Genomic DNA, 12,500 nt, shown 5'->3' with positions numbered 1-12,500 from the left:
TTGTTCCCCACCCTTACTTGACAACTAGGATTGGTATGTTTAAGTCCCTGTAACTTAGCAGTTTGGCAAAAGAGGCCAATAGAATAAGAACCAGGCTTTGGAAAAAAAAAAAAACTAGGGTTGGTTCATTTGACTAAAAACTCTTCAAGGCTCCAGCATGGCCATAGTCTAATAACTAAAACATGTAAAAAATAAAAGATAAAAGATAGATAGATAGATAGATAGATAGATAGATAGATAGATAGATAGATAGATAGATAGATAGATAGATAGATAGATGGATAGATAGATAGATGGATAGATAGATAGATAGATAGATAGATAGATAGATAGATAGATAGATAGATAGAGACACAGACAGATAGATAGATAGATAGAGATAGATAGATAGATAGATAGATAGATAGAAGATAGATAGATAGATAGACAGACAGATAGTACGTAAGTAAAGTATGATTGATAGGTGTAAGTATGTATTAGTTTGTGTATATATTTATATATGTACACATGTACATAAGTATGTATGTATGTATGTATGTATGTATTTATGTATTTATGTAAGTACAGCTGGCAAGACAGATAGTTAAACAAACAGATAGTCAGACAGAAAGGTAAGAGATCTTGTAAGTTGTGAAAAGCACCAGAAGAGATGTAATAATCACTTTTAATTAAGGGTGGGGCAAGAAAAAAAAGCTGTACTGTAACTAATACTGTTATTTTATCGTTGTAGTACTACTGTTTACTGATGTGCTATCATAGTTTAGTTGTGTGACTATTTCAGTTGGGATAACAGTACAACAGGGTGGCAAAAAACGATTAGATTAGAGATTATCAAAGGTGACTTGAAAAATAGTTGGCGTCAGGAAGGGCATCCAGGTATAAAGCATTGTCCCAAAAGACATCTGATGTAACTTATACCAGGTGGAGAACAATGATGATGATGAGGTGAAGGAGCGGGAGGGGGGATGAGAGAAGGGAGAAGGAGGAAGAGGAAGAGGAAGATGAGAAGAAGAAGGAAGAGGAGGAAGGGAGGAGAAGGAAGAGGAAGAGAAGGGAGGAGAAAAAGAAGGAAGGGGAAGAGAAGGGAGGAGAAAGAGAGGAAGGAAGAGGAAGAGAAGGATATGGAAGAGGAAGAAGAATAGGAAAAGGGAGAAGAAGGAGGAAAGAGAAGGGAGACGGTGGAAGAGGAGGAAGAAGATGATGACGATGGCAACAATGGTGGTGGTGGGGTGGTGGTGGGGTGGTGGTGGGGTGGTGGTGGTGGTGATGAGTATGATGATGATGGTAAAGAGGATGATGATGGTGATGATGATGATGATGGTGATGCTCATGGCAATGATGATGTCAGCAATAATAACAATGATGACGATGATGCTGATAGTGTAGATTACAACAGTGATGATGACTATAATGATGATAATGATGAGGATTAACAATTTAGAAGTACATTCACATCATTATTAATTCAACTATCCAGTATTATCCGGCAAAGAGATTAAGATAATACCACTTTATCTGTTTTTAGCAGTTATTACATATTCAAACACCAAATTCTTTAATGAATTAATGGTTCATCCCAAAATAACTGCAGGTCATTTTTTGTTAATTTATAAACACATTAGCTAGGGTTGGATGGAGCTACAAATTTAGGTATTTGTGTGTATCTTTTATCTTTCTTTTACTTGTTTCAGTCATAGAACTGAAACCTTGTTGGGGCACTGCTTTGAAGGAGTTAGTTGAAGAAATTGACCCTAGTATTTATTCATGAGTCTGGTACTTACTCTATCAGTCTCTTTTGCTGAACTGCTTTGTTATGGGGATGTAAACAAACCAACACCGATTATCAATTAGTTATGGGAAGTACAAACACAAACACAAAGATAAGCATATGCACACACAGACACACACATACATGTGTGTGTGTGTGTGTGATGGGCTTCCACACAGTTTCCATCTATGAAATTCACTCACAAGGCATTGATTGGCCTGAAGTTATAGTAAAAGACCCTTGCCCAAGATTCCATGCTGTAGGACTGAACATGAGGCCACATGCCACATGGTTGCAAGCAACTTTTCTAACTACATACCCATGCATAATTCTTATAAAAACAATTACTTCACTCCACTTTTTCTTAATGGCTACACAACATACAGAACCCAAGAACTGTTAAAATAATGCAAATTAGAACTGTTTATTGTTTTCCATACTTATTTTGTCTGTGTTTTTTAATGCGCAGGCATGGCTGGGTGGTAAGTAGCTTGCTTACAAACTACATGGTTCTGAGTTCAGTCCCACTGTGTTCCACCTTGTGCAAGTGTCTTCTATCGGTCTCTTTTGCCGAACTGCTAAGTTACGGGGACGTAAACACACCAGCATCGGTTGACAAGCAATGTTGGGGGGATGAACACAAACACAGAAACATATACATACATATATACTGTTGTATCTGGGGAGAGTCATTTTCTTTTTGTGCCTTATAATATAACACACTCACTGGTAAAATTTCCACTTTTTTCTTATTTTTATTTTCCTAAAATTTTCGTTGCGTCTTGCAACCTTTTCAATAGTTTTGACTATAAAGTTCAACACACAAACTCATATAAAGAATCTTGCAAACCAAATCCAAAAACGAAATATATATATACATATATACAACGGGCTTCTTTCAGTTTCCATCTACCAAATCCACTCACAAGGCTTTGGTCGGCCCGAAGCTATAGTAGAAGACACTTGCCCAAGGTGCCACACAGTGGGACTGAACCTGGAACCATGTGGTTTGTAAGCAAGCTACTTACCACACAGCCACTCCTACACCTATAAACAAAACTTTGACAGATTATTTGAATGCACTTCAAATTTCTTCTAAATATATCCTATTATTGTTACAATAGGCACAGCTTTGAGAAACAAAGGAAAACTTACTACAAGAAACCAGTATTATACACAGTAAGGAAGAGAGAAGCAATATGGTGCAACTGATAAGATATTGTATTGCTATATTATAGGTCAATAGGGAGGTGTCCATCAACCATTATAACATCTGCAAGATAACATCCAGGGAAAGTAAATGTTACCTTCAAGAATTATATGACCAGCAATTTCTATCATTTCCCAAAATGCAGCCAAATATTCTGGTTCCTTGCCAAAAGAATCTTGACTTAATTTTCAGTTTGGCTGTTTTCACCACCACTACCATCATCATCATCATCATCATCACATCTTAATGTCCACTTTTCTTTCCTTGCATGGGTCGGATGAAGTTTATTGAGGTAGATTTTCTTTGATAGGTGCCCTTCATAGGAAAGGCACCTTCATAGGCGCAGGAGTGGTTGTGTGGTAAGTAGCTTGCTTACCAACCACATTGTTCCGGGTGTCAGTCCCACTGTGGGGCACCTTGGGCAAGTGTCTTCTACTATAGCCTCAGGCTGACCAAAGCCTTGTGAGTGGATTTGGTAGATGGAAACTGAAAGAAGCCCGTCGTATATATGTATGTGTGTGTGTGTGTTTGTGTGTCTGTGTTTGTCCCCCCAACATCGCTTGACAACCGATGCTGGTATGTTTACGTCCCCGTAACTTAGCGGTTCGGCAAAAGAGATGGATAGAATAAGTACTAGGCTTACAAAGAATAAGTCCTGGGGTCAATTTGCTCGACAAAAGGCAGTGCTCCAGCATGGCCACAGTCAAATGGCTGAAACAAGTAAAAGAGTAAAAGAGAGCAGAGAGTAATCTTCACTTGTTTTCAAACAAGATAATAATATCCCATGGACAGACATGTTTTGGTTGAACGTTGGAAATGAACGACACTGCCTATATCACAGTGACACTCACAACTATCATGCCATGTCAAGATGAAGATACACACACTCACTCACTCACTCACACACACACACACACATACACACACACACACACACACACACATACATTCATGAGTGCATATGACCTCATGATTAGGATGTTGCACTCATGTATGTGCATGTGTGTGCGTGTGTGCATGTGCGTATGTGTGCATGTGTGTGTATACATGTATGAGGGCATGTGGCCAAGTGGTTAGAGAGTTGAACTCATGATCATGAGATTGTGTGTTCGATTCTTGGATTGGACAGTGTGTCGTGTCCTTCAGCAAAACTCTTAATTTTTCTTTGCTCTGTGATTTTTGTAGCACATATCCTACTTTCATTAATTGTTTTAAGTACCTATATAGCCATGAACAGACACAGATACTCCCTCGGGCCCTCCCATTATCGACCCAGTGGAATACTGAGGTTATGATGCCTGTAGGGAAAGAAGGCAGTGCCGGTACTCAGCTGGTACTCTATTTTCAGCTGAGTAGACTAGTGTGAAGACGCATGGCTCAGTGGTTAGAGCGTCATGGTTACGATCATGAGGTTGTGAGTTCGAATCCTGGACCGGGCTGTGTGTTGTGTTCTTGAGCAAGACACTTCATTTCACGTTGCTCCAGTTCACTCAGCTGTAGAAATGAGTTGTGACGTCACAGGTGCCAAGCTGTATCGACCTTTGTCTTTCCCTTGGATAACACTGGTGGCGTGGAGAAAGGAAGGGCGGTATGCATGAGCGACTGCTGGTCTTCCATAAACGACCTTGCCTGGACTTGTGCCTGGGAGGGTAACTTTCTAGGTGCAATCCCATGGTCTGTGTCGTGACTGAAGGGGGTCTCAGCTCAGCAGACTAGAGTCATGTAAATTTAGGTTCCTTGTTCAAAAATACAATGTACCATCCAATACAGAAATTGAACCAATGACATTATGACTGTCAGCCTGACACCGTATCCACTTGGCCACGCACCTTCACAATATCTTATAGTGAAAGATATTTCAATTATAGACACAGGTAGATATTTTATTATTAGGCATAGTAAGTTGTTTTAAGATGAGTTTCAGGTAGGTATTTGCCGTTTTTTGTTTTTTTTTCTCTATCAGTCAGTGATTAGTAATTAAATGAGCAGTTGGAAGTTAATTGGAAGATATATCTATAATTTAATCCTTTATCATTCGGATTACTCTCTCGAATGTAATGCCTACTTACTCAGATTATTTTGAATTAATCATGCCTTATCTTGTAGCTTCAAGATTTCAATGATGCTATTGTTGATTTTTAGAATGACATTGTAGGAAGGTGTGAGAGGCCAGATCTGGCCAATTTTCACATAAAACTTGTAGAATATTTAGGCTGGATATGGCTGGTTTGAATGCTAAAGTGCTGAATGAAATATTTAGCTTTGCTAGACAGCGGAGATCTCTGGTGCTCTCAGCCTCCAAACCCTGTCTCTGCTCACTGATATTGGAGTTTGTTTGTTTGTTGAGCGAATTAGTCTTCGTTCCTTTGTGGGAGAAGTCCGAAACGTGGTCCTTTGCTATTCGCGAGACCCACAGAAGAGAAAGCAGGTCAACCCCCGACACCGAGAGCATCGATGGATGCATGAATGCGCATCCAGGCTCAGCAGTTGCGTAGGAAGTCGGGGACAAGAAACAGGAAGAAAGAGTGAGAGAAAGTTGTAGCAAAAGAGTACAACAGGGGTCGCCACCATCCCCTGCCGGAGCCTTGTGGAGCTTTTATGTGTTTTCACTCAATGAACACACACAACGCCCGGTCTGGGAATCGAAACCGCGATCCTCCAACCACAAGTCTGCTGCCCTAACCACTGGGCGATTGCACCTCCACTGTTATTGGAGTGGAAATGGCTGTCTGCAAGTGCGAGCCTCATGAATCAGAGTGGTTCTTCCAGTACATCTCCCTTGTCATCCTCTGGGGCCATACCTTTTCCATTTGGTCTGCTAGGATCATGAAGCAGTTTGAATTACAGAAATCAGGAGAATGTAAGAATTTCGTAGCTTGCTACCTGTAGTAGTTGGTTTGTTTATGTTGTTTCTGATGGGAGTAACTCAGCTTACCTGTAAATTTCATACCTTACATAGGAATTTTAATATTTTACTCCATTAAATAGGACAACACAACACCCTGGTAGCATTCCAATAATATTTTATATAGAGGCAATAAAAATAAAGGTAACTCTGTGTGTGTGTGTGTGTGTTTGTGTGTGCGTGCGCATGAGTATATGGGTGCATGCGTATATGGGTGCATGCGTATATGGGTGTGTTTGTCTGTATGCACTACTGTGTGTTGGTTTCACCCAAACACATATAATGAGAGAAGTATAAATTGCTGTTTAGTCCTACATTCTTATCTTCTTTCTTCCTTTTTTTTCTCAAACACACAATATCTAAGAGTCTATTATCCAATGTGCCCCTTTTTTAAGGCAACAAGGTGTTTTGCGAAGAAGATTTAGCTGCTATTTCTAGCAGCTTAAGTGGTCATCAAGTATTTTTCTTCACTGGGTAAGTCAACTGTTCTCAACCATGTGCAATAATCATCATCGTTTAACGTCTGCTTTCCATGCTAGCATGGGTTGGATGATTTTGATTGAGGGCTGGCGAACCAGACAGCTGCACCAGGCTCCAATCTTAATTTGGCAGAGTTTCTACAGCTGGATGCCCTTCCTAATGCCAACCACTCCAAGAGTGTAGTGGGTGCTTTTTACGTGTCACTGCCACAGGGCCAGTCAGGCGGTACTGGCAATGACCTTGCTTGAATCTTTTTACACATGCCACCGGCACAGGTGCCAGTAAGGCGACTTTGGTAATGATCACGCTCGAATGGTGCCCTTTTATGTGCCACTGGCACGGAAGCCAGTTGGCTGCTCTGGCAACGATCACGCTCGAAAATTGACACAAAATATTTTAACAACTTTTATATAATTCCTAATAATATCTAATCATAAAAAATACTGAAAGATTTTCTAAACATTGAATGGCTCTGGTGGTTTCCCTGAGTAAAACAAAAATCAAAGGGGTCCCTAGGCAAAAAAATAGTTAAGAAATACTGGGTTAAGTGGATACAATATTTGGGTCAGTTTGGTGCAAGTGACATGCAACTTGCTAGTTCAGAGAAGAGGATGTTGTAGCAGCTTAGAACAGGAAAGGAGAAGAAACAGCCGAGCTTCTTGACATGTTTTGACATGTTGCATGTTCATTGTAAACAAAAGGGAGTCACAGCTTTATCTGGAATGTTCATTGATTGATGAGCTAGAGGATTCTTATCTTGCTTGTACGGCTCATTTAATGCGTTATGGATTGCCGATTGACTTCTGAATAACTTCATTTAGATGTTAAACCCAGGAGGATTTGAACGTTCAAGCTAGAATGATTGTGTTTGTGTATGTGTCTGTTGTCGTAGCAATATATCTGTCCCAGATATGTGAGCAGGCATCTCTCTCTAGCAGGAGTCATACTTCATCTTTATAGACAGTCAACGGCTGATTGGGATGGGGATGAGGTCAATAAAATAGGTACCAGTGAAGGGTGAGTACTAAAAATTAAAATCCATTAATTTAACTTTTGGAATGAAACCCTTACTTGAAATTTAAATATTCAGAAACAACCAAGAGGGCCACCACAAAAAGCTCTTCATCCCAGCATACATTCAGAAATGGGTTTTGCTTTCAGTTTAAATATGAATTCAGTGAGATGCTTGTTTGGGAAATCCCATACAGTATGGACAAGAGAGTATGTGCAAAAAGATGCATGCGTCATGGAATACACTGACATGTTAGTGAAAAGACAACAAGCTGGTAAAGTCATTTGAGCAAAGGATAGAATACTTCGTGTTGTTTGATTCAATTCCTTTAGTTTATTCTCTGGTTTATCAATGAACAGCCTGGACATAGTTGTGAGCCCTTTTTGTTTACAATGATCATGCAACATTCCAAGACATTTCAAGAAGCTCCAACGTTTCTCCTCCCTTCCTGTTCTATGTTGCTACAACATCCTATTCTTCTCTGAACCCAACTATTGTACCCATGTTTTACCTGTGGACCCCTTTGATCCCTATCTTGAGTTCAAATCTTCCTGGTGTTAACTTTATCCTTCATTCTTCCAAGAGTGATAAAAACCAAGTACCAATACTCACTCAAACCCTTCATTACCTGTGGAACACTGGCCTTTGATAACTTTTCTCTATTCTTCTCAAGTCTGGGTTATTTATTTTCTGCTTCTCTTCAGTTGGACCCCTGCTTCCTTAGCTTTGCCTCAGTACCCTTTTCCCAGCTATTTTTAAAGCATCCTCTCTTCCACTTCCCTTGTGGATTTTCATGTTTCCCTGGGGAGAAGGCCTTCCTCTCCCAGGTCATATTGACGCTTCTGTAGGTTGCCTTTTTTCTAGGCAGGGTTTGTCCCAATACAAATCCATTTTTATCTCTATGAAGAGGTGGTCCATATTTATCCGGCCTCTGCCTTTGACTTGTACAGCATAGGAAGCCCTACTAGGAGTTTGCACTCTGTTTTCACAGCTCTGAGGGTCATCAAAGCACACAAGCCATCATATTGCAACAAGGACTGAACCCTGTGCGGAGACTGGTGCCAAGCTGTGTTCTGTCTTTAAGAAAAGCTATTCCCTTGAACAACATTGATTGCATGAGAAGAGGAGAATTACATACTTTGGTAACTACTAGACTTCTACAGAAAATACTTTGCCCAGATCTCCACATACAGATGCAGATGTATGGCCAATCCTGATTGAAGGAGTCTCTAAAGAGGAGAAATATTGAAAAAAAGATAGAATAATTTGGGCTAACAAGGAAGCCTCTTCCTCTTTGGCTCAAATTAAGGTCATGCAATCTGCTAGAAATAGCAGACAAATTTCAGTCAAACCACACTTCAGCATTTGAAACAGCATTTGCACCTGATAAGTTCACCACAACTGAAACATTTCTGATCATAATTCTGTTTGATGAGGGAAGAATTAGGCTAAACAACACCTGTTTGATAGAAATCTTAGAAATGTGAATAAGCAGTGTCCTACCTTTTGAAACTGAGTCATAACAGGAAAATCTATGGCAGAGAGGAGCAAACCTTGGCCAATGGAACTTTCTGAATATCACATCATCGTTTATCATCATTTAACGTCCGCTTTCCATGCTAGCATGGGTTGGGCGATTTTGACTGAGGGCTGGCGAACAAGATGGCTGCACCAGGCTCCAATCTTGATTTGGCAGAGTTTCTACAGCTAGATGCCCTTCCTAACGCCAACCACTCCGAGAGTGTAGTGGATGCTTTTTACGTGCCTTAGCATGGGGGCCAGTCAGGCAGTACTGGTAATGACCTCGCTCAAATCTTTTTCACACCTATCAAAAATTTTTGTTTTAATAGAGTTACCTGCTTGATGGTATGTGATGTCTCACTTCTTGAGAAAAAGGTTGCCCTTGCCTGATCTATGAGATCACTCAGCCTGCATAAAACAGCAGCCAAAATTATTAATTCATACATCATAGATTTTAATTGATTGAGAAAATGTTCTTTTTTTTCATTATCAAAAACTGGCCAAACAAAAAACCTCTCTGATATATTTTTGGCAGCAAAGACTGATTTATTCTTAAACCTGTTGTTCAGCAATTAGGAATCTAGCATGCATCAATGATTAGCACCCATATATCAGCATGTCTGTTATACTTAATAGCTTCCGCAGTTGTCAGTGTAATAATACAGATGATGCTGGCTAATGAGATAAATGAGGGATGGTTTTCAGAACTGGCTAATAGCTATGACACAATAGAAAAGAGTTACTTTGGAGCAGTGGCCATGATATCATGACAATTGTCCTCATAATCATCATCATGGTTTTCATCCTCGTTTTCTTTCTTCTTCATCATTATATTTCTGTTCCCCCTTTTCATCATTGCTGTCATCACTATCATCATCATCACTTATCATCATCATCACCACTTTCATCCTCCTTCTGTCATCATAACTTTAACAACCATCATCATCACCAACACCAGTGTCATATTTTCATTATTATGATCTTCATCATCATCATCATCATCATCATCATCATCATCATCATCATCGTCGTCGTCGTCGTCATCTTCATGATAAGGGTAAAAACAAGATGATGATGATGATGATGAGACGGGAGGAGGAAGAGGAAAGTGGCGATGGTGGCGGAGATGATGATGATGATGTGATGGTGATATTGATAATCATGATAATTATGATGATGATGAAAGTGTAATTTATGATGATGAAAACATAATGATGATGATGATGATGATCATAACTTTAACAACCATCATCATCACCAACACCACCATCATATTTTCATCATTATGATCTTCATCTTCATCATCATCATCTTCATCATTATGTTTTCATCATCATCATAATTATCATGATTATCAATATCACCATCACATCATCATCATCATCACCTCCACCACCATCACCACTTTCCTCTTCCTCCTCCTGCCTCATCATCATCATCATTTTGTTTTTACCCTTATCACCATCACATGCTCAAGCTCCTCCTCTTCTCTTCATCATCATTGTCATAGTTATCAAAATCACCATCACCATCACCATCGCCACACCCCACATCTTTGTCATCATCATCATCATCATCAACACCATCCATATTTTAATCTGCTTGCTATTATTGGTTGACGAGTCTTTTATACTTTTACTCTTTTACTTGTTTCAGTCATTTGACTGCGGCCATGCTAGAGCAATACCTTGAAAGGTTTTAGTTGAACAGATCAACCCTGGGACTTATTTTTATTGAAACCAAGTACTTATTCTATCAGTCTCTTTTGCTGAACTGCTAAGTTACATGGATATAAACACATCAGCACCAGTTATCAAGCAGTGATGGGGGTACAAACACAGACAGAAAGACACACACACAGACAGAAAGACACACACACAGACAGAAAGACACACACACAGAGATATACATACACACATACACATATGTGTGTGTGTGTGCATATATATATATATATATATATATATATATATATATATATATATATATATATATATATACGCACGCACACACGCACACACACTCACACGCACATATAGATTTATATATATATATATATATACGACAGGCTTCTTTCAGTTTCGGTCTACCAAGTCCACTCACAAGGCTTTGGTCAGCCCAAGGCACTTACCCAAGTGCCACATAGTGGGAAGGAACCCAGAACCATGTAGTTGGTAAGCAATATTAGGTAATCCCATAGCTAATGCAGTTTTTTTATAATTCTTTTATTTTTTGAAAATTAAGATAAACCCATTTCTTTTTTAATCTAAAATATACACTCCTTCATCTTCTACAACGCTCTTCCATCTATCTGATAGACTTGCAAAGGCCCTTCTTCCAAAATTCACTTGTCTGTGATGAAAAATACTCCTCCAGTACTGTTCTGACCTCATCTACAGAATCCATATTTTTGCCATCCAAATGATTTTGAAGATTGTGGAATAAATGATAATCAGATGGGGCAATGTCCAGTGAATATAGTGGATGGGGCATTGTTTCCCATTCACACTTCTCTAGCCTTTGGAATGTCATCGTTGTATGTAGCCAAGTATTTTCCTGATGGAAGAACACCTTTCGTCTTGAATCCAAAGATGGTCGTTTTTCTTCTAGCACTGTCTTAAACCACTCAAGCTGCTCACAGTAGATGTCCTTTGTCATTGTTTGATTTGGGCTTGAAAGTTCAAAATGGACTAAACCTTTGAGAGAGAGAGAGAGAGAGAGAGAGAGGAGAGAGAGAGAGAGAGGGGGAGAGAGAATTACACTAATAACAGCTTTGTTAAAACTTGTCCCTTTCATGTCATTCTGTTTGTCCTCCTCACCACTTGACAACCAGAGTTGGTTTGTTTTCATCCACATAACTTAGTGATTTGGCAAAAGAGAACAACCGAATTAAATTCAAACATAGAAAAAAAATATGCATACTGGGATCAACTTTTTCAGCAAACCCTTCAAGGCAGTGCCCCAGCTTGGTCACAATCCAATGAGTAAAACAAGTGAAAAAAACAAGAACATAAATTCAGAGTGCTTTGGAGTTGAAATGATTGAAGACTCTGCTTTCCAATGCACTACTCTCATTTCTCCAAAGAAAGGTTCTGTTTAGAATGTCAGACCCAAATCTCTCTCTATATAAAGCTGAAGTTGTCTGTGTATGGCAGGTTTGGTAGCCTTCAACTAACACTATCTCCTCCAAGACCCTGCAGTGCAAGTTGACCAAAATTGAGAGTATGATAGAAGAAGGCTTGCTCTTCCTTCCGTAGAAGATAAAGTTCAAATCGGACCATGTTAACACCAAAAATTATTTACATCAAAAAGGTGCTTTTTTTCTATGAAAATCCCTATTTTTTACGATTTTTTGACTGCTGTGTCGCCATTTTTCGGTGTATTTCAACCATAAAAATGTTCCCTTAAAGAGAATAACAAGCTACATAATGCAAAATTTTTACTTTTCAAACATTCCAATTCTAAAGGGTCGAAACAAACCCGAGCAACGCCAGGCGATACTGCTAGTACTTTTTATTTGAACCTCTTTATGGATTAGAGGTTTATGTCATCATTTTTAAGGATCTCAAAACTGAAGATTATAAGGTCCTTACTTACCTGAATT

At 39.3% G+C, this 12,500-nt stretch overlaps 1 protein-coding gene and 1 long non-coding RNA gene across 2 annotated transcripts in view; one reads left to right on the top strand and one right to left on the bottom strand.

Moving 5' to 3' along the window:
• The window catches only part of LOC118765330, a 23,647-nt gene extending 22,706 nt beyond the window's left edge, over positions 1 to 941 (top strand). Inside the window, exon 3 of the long non-coding RNA XR_005001168.1 lies at positions 928 to 941. This is a non-coding gene — a long non-coding RNA (uncharacterized LOC118765330). The remainder of the gene's footprint in view (positions 1 to 927) is intronic.
• LOC115217253 (calmodulin-lysine N-methyltransferase-like) overlaps positions 1 to 12,500 on the bottom strand; it is a 113,571-nt gene that overhangs the window by 85,932 nt on the left and 15,139 nt on the right. The gene's annotated exons all lie outside the window — the stretch shown is intronic.

The sequence above is a fragment of the Octopus sinensis genome, linkage group LG11 (assembly GCF_006345805.1).
Source record: "Octopus sinensis linkage group LG11, ASM634580v1, whole genome shotgun sequence".
NCBI lineage: Eukaryota > Metazoa > Mollusca > Cephalopoda > Octopoda > Octopodidae > Octopus > Octopus sinensis.
The sequence above is the reverse complement of the archived record's forward strand: the minus strand, read 5'-3'. Positions and strand labels throughout refer to the sequence as shown.